At 41.0% G+C, this 11,507-nt stretch overlaps 1 protein-coding gene across 6 annotated transcripts in view; it reads left to right on the top strand.

Annotated features, from left to right (window-relative positions):
• The first annotated feature begins 689 nt into the window (after window positions 1-689).
• ST3GAL3 (ST3 beta-galactoside alpha-2,3-sialyltransferase 3) overlaps window positions 690-11,507 on the top strand; it is a 237,435-nt gene continuing 226,617 nt past the window's right edge. Inside the window, exon 1 of one of the 6 annotated variants that reach the window (XM_044442715.1) lies at window positions 690-1,851. The gene's annotated coding sequence lies outside the window, so the exon portion shown is untranslated. The remainder of the gene's footprint in view (window positions 1,852-11,507) is intronic. The other 5 variants (XM_044442726.1, XM_044442700.1, XM_044442745.1 and 2 more) reach the window with 5 other exon arrangements.

Here is an 11,507-nt window from a genome sequence, read left to right as displayed (position 1 = left end):
TACGGTTTGTGGAGAAACAGTTGGGGGTCTGCCTCTACTACACTGCTCAGTATCTGCCACCTGTGAGAGGGCACTTCATTCTGCCTAATGGTAGGGCTGGATCTGCTTGTACGACCTTTTTAATGTGTACAAGCAGTTCTGATTTCTGATTATTGGCAAGTCAACGCTTGCCATAAGTGACATGGGGTAACTGGTTGTCCATGTATTAGAGAATTTGAAAGGTTTATGCAAAAATTAATACAATAGTGGTCCTTGTTTTGGGAAAAATCGGGGTCATTTTCTCATGCAGCAAATATTTTACTTTGTCTGTCCTGCCCATCAATTTGACTGGGTGACCCCTGAAGTTGTTACAAAATTGGGATACAAATATATGGCAAATATAAAAAACATTACATGGAGTCATTTCTCCTCTTTCCCCCCCTTCTCCTTCCCTTCTCCTTCAGATACCCATTTCACTGAGAGCTCCTGCTTTTTCATACAGGATGAAGGAAACAAAGAGCTTTTCCTTCCTTCCTTGGTTCTGGACATTCCTGTTGAGAGTTGTTGATAACAGATGAAGGGAGCAAAGTAGGCAGTTGCAATGTTCCGATACAGTGTGGACGCTTTCTTTCCTGTCCTCTCTCACTGTCTGTTTCTCGAAGGACCTTCAAATCCCAAAAGAGCCTTAAGACAATGGTGTGTAATCATACCAAATTACTTCATGGTTCACATGTTCTCTTAGCAACATCTTAGCAAAGATGCTTAGTGCTTTAATGTCTTCCTGCTCAACATCTGTTTGAAAATACTGTTTTATGTCAAACAGGAACACATTAGTCACAAACACCATCCAGTAATCACACCCCTAATCTTCCGTTTGGCATTTAGCTACCCGGCTGCAACCACACAGCCTGCCACAGGGTGAAAAGGCATCCTTGTCTCAAGAGTCACTGTGGCAGGAAATCTGATTTGGTTGTGGCGCCTTTCCAGGATGTGGACACCCGAGAATACAGAGTCATATTTCCAGAGACACAAAACACAGGCTGTTGTAACAAATGAGAACCTTGCTCCTATTTGGATAATTGTTCCTTCCATGTTTTGTCAAAAGCAGGTTATCACCTACATCAGAGGCCATGTGACTGGTAATCTGCATGAGCTAATGCAGCTAGAGAAGGTATGAATGGCAGAGCTCTCTAGCTGCATCTCTTGATTTTGGGATCCGGGCTGGAAGGAGATAATTGGAAGGAGCTATGAGAAGGAGAGTCATCTAACTGAATTCTCATTTCTTTTGTGGATCTGTGGATCCAAGGCATTAGGGGGGCAGAACCTCTATCTATTTTGGAAAAGCTTACAGGAACTACACTACAGCAGAAGGAACTGAAGCCAAAATAAAGTAGTCCAAAGGCAAATAACCAGACGTACCAGTCTAGTTTTGCTTAAAGCTCTTCTTGCTTGTAACTAAGCCTTAGGAGAAGCATGTCAACCTTTCAGAATGGGAAAAAAGCAGCACAAAAGCTGGGAAATGATTAATGGTTTGGTGAAATGCGGTGGGGCCAGGGGAAGGGGGCACAGCCATCCAGGGAACCTTAGAGGGCTCAGTTTGGTATCTGTACTTAAAATTCTGCATCCTGACTGTCTACAATGGCAGCTTTTCCCGTCAGCTTAAAATGCTCTTCTGATGAGGTGGGCCTTCTAAAGAAAACTGCTTCCTGTGGGATCAATTTCTCTTAAGGAATTTAAGCTTTGTTAAGCTAAACAGAAGCTGCTGCTAATATCTTCTTTCATTAATAATAACGTTCAACCAAGCCTTTTAGTAATTAACAGCACAATCCAGTACATGCCTACTCTACTGAATTCAATGGGACTCACCCCAAGGTAAGTGCTTATGGGATTGCATCTTAAATCTATACTTTACCTGTATGAATGACAGCTTCCATTACCTGTTCCAGTTGACCACCACACCTATTCACAGAAAATCTATGGATCTCCTCACAATTTGGGTCTAGATGGAGATGTTGGATTAAATGGGTCTCACTCACACCTACTCCATACCATAGCAGTTTCAATAGTGGTGTCAGTGTGGTTATGGACTAAACTCCACTGCACTGAAGGCATGCGTGCATTGGTGTGTAAGTCAAGAGGGAAACTGTGTAAATGATTACGAGTTGTAAGAAGTACAGCCTGGGGGAATCCAGATAAAATGTAGAGAGATGCAAAATTAATAATGACCCTACACTACAGCAGGATTCAGTTTGTTATGTTAATCGATACCCATGGTGGTACAGCAAAGCATTGTGATTTTTCACTATGAATGGTAAACCTACAGAGTCACGTAAGTTTTAATTCAACCATTTCATTCTGGAGCCTTCAAAGTTCTTTTGCTTAAAAATATGGCCACTTGCAAGTAATTCATACAGTGTCCTGCGACATTAATAGGTTCTCCCCGATCTTTGTTAAATGACAGATGAGTTCATGTATAATTTTGCATATGGACTAAGCTTCTTGCCCTTCAGATCTGTTTGAACCATTGGTTCTGCTGGTTGGTAAGTATGGGAATTGTACTCCAAAGATATCTTGGAAGGCGTGAGCTTGGGGAAAGCTGGTTCATTGAGTGGTATGTTGCTGCTGCTGCTGATGTCCATTGTAAATTAGGGCACTGTTGGCAAGCAAAGAACAATGCACCCACAAGACCTCTAAAAGGGGTGCGTCATTGTCTAAGACCGAATACAATTCACTATTGATGAGGCGTTTTAGGTGCAATTCTGGATGTCTTGTAACAGAAAAAGATAATTGTATTGTTTCATTTGTTCCCAGTACAACTTTGTGGATTAGGTGACTTTCTGTAAGTTGTCTCAGGCAGCCTTTGAGGCAAATATAATTTCTAGAACTAGTTTCTCCATGGATTCTGTCAGCTTTGAGGCTTCTCTTAAATACTGCTCATATTATCCCTCATCTGACCAAACAGTTTCTAGAAAAGTTGGGGGTTGCAGAACTGATTGAGGAATAGTGCAAATTTGTTAACTTTCATTCCCCCCTGCCCCTCTGTGTTCTACATGTCAACACTGGGGAAAAAGGCATCTCATTTCCATGTTATTTTTGAGATTTTGCTAGGAAAACATTAAAGCTGTCATTAAATTATCTGGTGAGGTTTGCTCTATAAGCTATAAACTTCCCTCTCTGCCTTAGCTCTGAAACAAGAACTGGCTAGGCTAAGGTAGTCCCTACATTAATTTCTCTATCATCCCAGGCAAATTCAGTGTTATGCTAAGTAGGAACTGCTAGAATTCCCTGGAATTTTACACCATCACTTCCTTCCAGGCATTACAAACTTCCTGTCCGGGAATTGCTCAGCCCTTGCGGAAATATGTGACTTGTGAATTCTTCTTTGCTTTGGTTTTCTTCCAATAGTTAACAAAAGGTCACAGCAAATTTCTTCCATCCTCTGAGTCCCATGCAGATCTTTCCCAGTCTGTAAACTGCTTTGGGGAGTTTCCGATAGAATCTTGTTAAGTGATTCCTAGTGAGCTAGTCTGATGCCTTGTTTTAGTTTTGAAGCAACTATTTCTGAATTTCTCTTGGCTTGCTTCCCTAATAAATGTATTGAGGTGGAAACTGGAACTGATTTGATTCTCTTGCGTAGCCTGGAACTTGGCCTACTTACTCATGCACTGAATCTTCACTTGGTGAAAGGATCTAAAAAGAGGCCTATCTGTTTAGATAGATGAACTACAAAGACTTATAAGCAGGATTTTGTTGTTGTTAGTTGTGAAGTCATGTCCAACCCATCGCGACCCCATGGACAACATTGTTCCAGGCCTTCCTGTCCTCCACCATCCCCCGGAGTCCACTTAAGCTCACACCAACTGCTTCAGTGGCTCCATCTAGCCACCTCATCCTCTGCCGTCCCCTTCCTCTTTTGCCCTCAATTGTTCCCAGCATTAGGCTCTTCTCCAGGGAGTCTTTCCTTCTCATTAGGTGGCTAAAGTATCTGAGTTTCATCTTCAGGATCTGACCTTCTAAAGAGCAGTCAGGGTTGATCTCCTCTAGGACTGACTGGTTTGATCGCCTTGCTGTCCAAGGGACTCACAGGAGTCTCCGCCAGTGCCACAATTCAAAGGCCTCAATTCTTCGGTGCTCAGCCTTCCTTATGGTCCAACTTTCACAACCATACATTGCAACTGGGAAAACCATAGTCTTGACTATACACACTTTCGTTGGCAGGGTGTTGTCTCTGCTTTTTAGTATGCTGTCTAGATTTGCCATAGCTTTCCTTCCCAGGAGCAAGCATCTTTTAATTTCTTGGCTGCAGTCCCCATCTGCGGTGAATAAGGCATGCTAAAAATACATTTGAGTGAGGCTGAGCGAGTTCTACCTTTGACTTGTAGCCTGTCCCAGTTCTCAGGACTGGAGGTCAAACATAAGGTTTGCCATAGACCTTCATTCTCTTCACCATAATTTAGCCTGAGTTTTGGCCTGGCTTTTCAGCTGGCCCGATGACATCCACTTTTCTCCTCTGGCAAATACTGCTTTCCCATTTAATATAAAGGGATTGAATAATATCGGAAATTCTGCTAATGCACCCCTATCATAACAGAATGCACTTAGAATGGAGCAGTATAAGGGTATGGAGGCAGTCCAGTACAATTCTAATTACCTCATCTTTTAAAATCACCTTGTTACAGACACAAAATAAATGTATAGTTCTGTTAGATGGGTGTGCAGTAATGATCTCCATCAACCACTCACAGATCCATAATGCATGAAAGCAGTTCCTCCACTAAAATCAATTGTTTAAAACAACAGAGGCCTCACAAATTGTAAGGAAGATGACAGCCATCAACTTGTAATACTGGGCCTCTACGAACATTCAAAGAGAAATGCTGTGAGGCATGGAAGTTCCAAGGAGACACTGCCTAGGGAACCTTATGGCTAATGGGGTGGAATAAAAAGCAAGCAAGCAAACAAATTTGTGGCCTTTCAGAATTTTTGAGCCTGTAACTCCCATCTGACTGAATGGGAGGAGGAGGATTCCTCAGATGAAGAGAACCACAGTCAGACACAGGAGCTGAGGCTGCAGCTGACTGCCTTCCATGGGATGGAGAAGCAGCCAGGTCCTTCTTGGGCTGTCCCTAGGGTGCCTCAAGAGAATGAGCCAGAGGCAGAGGGAATTCACACCTTGGAAAGAAGTTGCTTGTGGCTCCAGTAGAAGTTCAAACATCAGGCTGAGCATGGAGCCTTCCATTAAACAGCACACTAGCTTAATTAGTCAGCTGGGCTGATTTACAGCTGGCTATAAATTAGATCAGCCAGAGCCTGCTCTTTGTGGCAAACAGCAAGTGTTGTTATCTGGCTTTGTTGAAAATGAACCAGTATCTAGACTTCTGGCTTGTTTCCTGGACATTGTTTTGGACACCCCTGAAACTTTGGACACACACAAACTGTATGGCTTTGACTTGTGGACTGAACTGATGGATCTGAGGAAGGTAATACGGAGACTGGGAATTTTTGGGCACAGGGTTGGAGCTAGAATACCCAACAGTGAGGAATGGGGTGAGTTGTAGGTCAAAACATCTAGAAAGAGAGAAATTGTCCATCCTGTACTCTAAACAGCAGTGACAATGCACATTCCCCTTATGACACATGCTGTGAAACGATCAAATGCTCTATTATTTGATGTGTACCCTGCTTTTCTACCAAGAAAAATGGCGCTCAAGTCAGTCACCATATTCTGGCCACAGATAACGCATCTGCTTTAGATGAATACAGAAAGTAGAAGAATGACAGTGAACCCAATGACTACTTGTTTTCAGCAATTTGTGTGACTGATAAACTGCAGTGGGAAGAATTGTAAAGTCTACAAACTAGTCTAAAATGGGGGAAAGGCTTAAGTAGGGCAATGGGGACAAATATGTAATGTTAAATATGGGAAGAGTGTAAGTAATGGAGATAACTTTCTAGCAGCAGTGCTTTACTCCCCAGCAGCCCATCCAAAATGGGAAAAAAGGAAGATTAGAGAAAACAGCAAATATTATGAGCAAAAGTGGTAGCTGCATAGTAAAACACATACTATTCATGAAGAATTTTCTAGCTTCAATCCCTGGTTTTTCCAGATTGGAAAAGCTCCTGCTTAAACCCTTGGAGAAATGCATCTAGCCAATGCTGGCGACACAGGGCTAGATGGACCGATGATGATCTGACTAGGGATGGTCACATCTGTGGATTTCACAGATGTTCATTAGCCTAACTTTCTTTTAACCAGAATTTCATTCTGCATGCTCTAATTTGCATTATTTCAATGTGTATTACATAAGTGCATATTAGTACAAGTGCAAATTTGCACATTCCCCCACAAAAATAAAATTTAAAAGTTTGGAATACACATGATTCGGAGCAATCCACTGTGGATTCCACAGGAACTTAATTGACTCCATTGCGGATTTTTCTAACATCCCTAGGCCTGACTTGGTGTAATAATGCTTCCTCGGCTCTTAACATGTATCAGTGAAGTTATGTTTCCATAGCTGATGTCAAACTCATATGCAGTAAAGGGTTTTTTTCTGTGTCTGTAAGCAGTGATATTAAAATATAGCATCATTTAGGGAATTTCTAGATATGGTACTATCACCCTGCCTCATTCACTGAGATTTATAGAGGGTCAAGACAAGGTTGCTTCCTATTTGTGACTTGTGTTTTCTTATTGCTTCTTCCATCTTTTTCCATAATGCAGAAAATCTGTAGTGGGAAAAAAAGATGGAACAGCTGCACAAGTCCTTTGGATTGCTATTGCCAGCAGACCGCATTGGTTCTGCCATAGATACTGGTATTTGAAAGGATTAATAAGTGAGATGCAAGAAAGATGGACATTATATGATAAAATGTTTAGACATTATGCATGTTTCTTTTGTCTACAACAGACACTTAAGAGGTCCAATTAAGTAAAAAACTTGACACATGGTCACTTTTTGTATCAAAAGGAATCAACAGCTGTTTACTCGGAGAAAAGGACAGTTTTAATGGGTTCATTTTTGTTAAAAAAATTGCTCACATGTTCAAGCATAAGAGATATGTAATAAGATTATATTGCCTAGGTTAATTGTGGAATCTTCATCCATGAATGTTTCCAAGGAAAGGTGTCTGTTGAGAATGCATTAGGTAAAGGATATTCTGGCATAGAGTACAACTGGGGCCTGATGATGCACTGCCTGTCAGGAAGCAATGGGGGAATTTGTTTTATTATGGGCATGATCAGGCCAAAGTGCAATGCTTTGGTACTTAGCATTTTCAGATTTAGAATATTAATTGACTTCTATCAGTGATTAACTTTTATATGCTTACTTTAACCTTCATTGTGCATGTATTACATATAAAAATTGTTAAACCCCTTTCCTGCTGCTCAGAGTGACATCGTCTTTAAAACCATGATGCAGACCTGGATCTAGAGGGTCAAGGGGAGCATTCACCCCCCACACACAAACATCAGGCAATTTTATTTATTTACCATTACTCTGTATGTGAATTTCCTGCTTGAGGGGGCAATTGCCCCCTACTTCAGATCTGGGCCTGCTATAACAAAAAACAAATGAAACAGTGTGATTTTCTACTGTTGTCACAGCCAGAGCAATTCAGCAAAATCCTTTGTAAATGAAAACCTTTAATTTATTGATGGAAGCTATTTAATAGGGTAGACAATCTGATCTCCCAAAGGGGTTGTGCATATAAAGTGCCAGAGACCCAACCTAGCAGCAATAACCCCTTGATTACAACTACATACTAAAGTTAACAACTGACAAAGGAAAGAGCTGCTACTGACCACATCCAGATCAGTTCAAAATTGAGAGCAGCTGCTTGCATGATTACACTTAATGAGGACATGGCGGAAAGCACTGTACTTCAGGCCAAATGGAAAAAGAGAAACAACTCCAGTGTGAAACTGAAAAGAGCACTTGAAACAATTGTTTTTCTCACTTGGTGAGAAAGAACTCTAACAACAAAGAAGTAATTGTTAGAGACAACTGAACGTGAATTGCAAATCAACATGGCATACAGCTGGAGGAGATGTATAGATAAAAGCAACACCTTAATACTAGAAACCACCCCCTACACACTACTCAAAAAATAGTCTTGTGGCACCTTAAAAACTAACATTTATAATTGATAACAGAAGGATTAGAAATCCCTGAATGCCAAGCTGTATCACCAAACAAATCACCATGGCAGAAACAAAGGGAGCACATAATAAAGCAAGCAAATAATGTCCAACAAGACTAGGAAAACTGCATAAAACTCAGTTACCCATAATTGTAAAATCAACATGAGAATGAACATGAAGAAACAGATCAATTAAAAGCAATGGCTGATAGTAAATTTTCCTGGTGTAAAATGCGGAAAAAGGAGGCTGTTTCAGAGACTCAATCAGCATGCTATTTTCAGATGATAATGGAAGATATGAATCAAAACAATGTGACATTACTGGCAAAGAAAATGCAGGTTATATGAGAGACAGAAAGAGTGCGTGCGCATGTGTGTCTCAGAGTGCGCTTCTTGGTTATTCTGGATTTCTCAGCACCATGCAGGAATGATCTTACAGGACATTGTTTTAATTGGTTCCACACATTTCTTGAAAGTCAAGTTTGTTTCATCAGCTTTGGCTGGTTCATTTGGCACTGGCTATCCTGGAGAAGTCAGACCTGGCTTCAGTTATCCATGCCCTAGTTACTTCTAGGCCAGCTTCTAGGTATGAATAGCTGAAAATATCAACTAGTCCAAAAGTGGCTACTAGATTTCTGACACTTGAATATTACACCATATAGCTGCAATATTATTTAACTGCCCTGGTAGAGATTAGCCCCAGAGACCCTGCTCACCCAGGAGATGGGGAGGTGGGCTCAGGAAGTTCTGGAGACTGCTTCTAGACAAACATTTTAATGTGTACTCACCCCATCTGAGAGATGTTGATGATTCCCAGATGCTGTCATCAACTATTTGTTGTTTTTGTTGTTAGTGGCGAAGTCGTGTCTGACCCATCACAACCCCATGGACTACATTCCTCCAGGCCCTCCTGTCTTCCACCATCCCCTGGAGTCCACTCAAGCTCACACCAACTGCTTCAGTGGCTCCATCTAGCCACCTCATTCTCTGCCGTCCCCTTCCTCTTTTGCCCTCAATTGTTCCCAGCATTAGGCTCTTCTCCAGGGAGACCTTCCTTCTCATTAGGTGGCCAAAGTATTTGAATTTCATCTTCAGGATCTGACCTTCTAAAGAGCAGTCAGGGTTGATCTCCTCTAGGACTGACTGGCTTGATCTCCTTGCAGTCCAAGGGACTCACAGGAGTCTTCTCCAGCACCACAATTCAAAGGCCTCACTTCTTCGGTGCTCAGCCTTCCTTATGGTCCAGCTTTCACAGCCATACATTGCAACTGGGAAAACCATAGCCTTGACTATATGCACTTTTGTTGGCAGGGTGATGTCTCTGCTTTTTAGTATGCTGTCTAGATTTGTCATAGCTTTCTTCCCAAGGAGCAAACATCTTTTAATTTCTTGGCTGCAGTCCCCGTCTATGGTGATCTTGGAGCCCAAGAAAATAAAATCTGTCACTACCTCCATTTCTTCCCCATCTATTTGTCAGGAAGTGATAGGACCGGATGCCATGAACTTAATTTTCTTAATGTTGAGTTTCAAGCCAACATTTGCACTCTCATTTTTCATCCAAAAATATATACATGTAAGACTACCACAATAATACCATGTTGCCCTGAAAATAAGACCTAGTACTATTTTTGGTACTTGCTAAAATATAAGACCTACCCCGAAAATAAGACCTAGCTGTGTTTAGTCCCAGGGCTGGTGGAGAACATAAAGAGCCTTTTTAAACTTTATTTTTTAACTTAACTTTAACCTGTGGAGGGAGCAGAGCCACATAAGCTGATGCTTCCTCTATAGCACCAGCTCCTGTCACAGGTGGAGTGATACCAAATGTACCAAATGTACATGTATTCGTGTTGTTGTACATGAATAAGTGTGGATTGTTGTACACATTAAAAAATTTAAAAAATAAGGCCTACCCCAAAAATAAGACCTAGTGTGTTTTTGTGAGCCAAAAAAAGACAGTGTCTTATGTAGCAGTAGAAATATTTAAATACACAGAGGAGCAAGCAGTAAAATTAAACTTGGCTTCTAAATGTATACAGTGGAGTCTGTTTTAAGGAACTGCTGTGGTTTGCTACTGTTACTTTAAATTGTTACTATACTGTTGCTACTATTTTAACATTCTGTGGTGTTTTTAATTCTGTCCAAGTTGTTTTTAATTCTATCTGATTTTATGGCAGATGGTGTGTTTCTTTTTCTATGACTCACTTTGTTTTTAATAGAAAAGTAGCAACATTTTCAGCAACCATGACATCTACAGAGAATTCTGTAAGTGCTTATGGAGATGTAAGTCCTACTATGTTCAATGGAGCTTAGTAACTACAGTTAGGATTGCAATATTATTTATCTTATTCGGGTTTGCAAGGAACAAGTAAGTCCTCCACTGGAAGGAAATAAATGCCACTAAAGGGAAGCGAGGGATCATTACTGAGAGCATAACAGAACACAGCTCTTGTTGGCTGCAAGAGCTGAAGAAATACACATGACAGTTTCAACTTCCCATATGATGACACAGCAAACAGTTTCACACAGGCTTAAAACCATCTGGTTACTGTTTACTGCCTTTATGGTCACTTTCTGAGAATTGTTCTCACTGACTACTGCACTACTCCTTTACTTAGTTTCCCGGCCTGTTCACTCCTATCACCTGTTATCACCTCCCATCTCTCCTCTCCAATTTGAAGGCAATTCTTACATTGTTTTAATAATAACAGTACATCTTAGCTGACACTAAAATTCATTGGACAGAGGTGATGAAGATGATACAACAGAGAATTGTTCTTCTCTGCACTGACACTACCCATCAAAGGGCATTAGTCAGTCTTTCTCTCCTTGTATAGACCATGGTTTACGGAGAAAAGACTGAAGAAGTGCTGGGCATCACCTTTCCCCTACCTTGGACTGGGGTAGAGGAAAGTTTTGCAATAAAAAGTCTGGCTCTCTATATGTTTGAAGAAGCATGATTGTACAATAAAAGCCTTGTCTGGAAGCACTTAGCATGAATAAATAGGTAGAAATCTTGCAATATTGATTGGAAATGTTTGCATCCATTTGAACATTTATAGGCAGCATGAATCCAGCCAAATATGCAATGGTGGAAAAATATCTAAAAGCAGAAGTTAGGTCATGTTAGATTTTGAATATAATGGTTGTACATGGCCCCTTGATCCTTAGATGGTAATGTGTATTACTTCGAAATGTTGTAAGCCAGGTCAGCTTCATTGAGGAGGTGCTCTTGCTCATTCTGCTGAATGAGGCCCTGAACCCCAAAAATGAGACTATCAAACAGCAGGGAAAGGCTGAACATGAATTTGCCTTATGTTATGCTTGGTTTGACTATCTTCTACACTAAGAGTGAGAGGCTTTTCATGGTCTAAGGCAGGAGT

Source organism: Varanus komodoensis, unplaced genomic scaffold, assembly GCF_004798865.1.
Source record: "Varanus komodoensis strain SLA01 unplaced genomic scaffold, ASM479886v1 scaffold1, whole genome shotgun sequence".
Lineage (NCBI taxonomy): Eukaryota > Metazoa > Chordata > Lepidosauria > Squamata > Varanidae > Varanus > Varanus komodoensis.
This window is presented reverse-complemented; position numbering and strand designations above follow the sequence as displayed.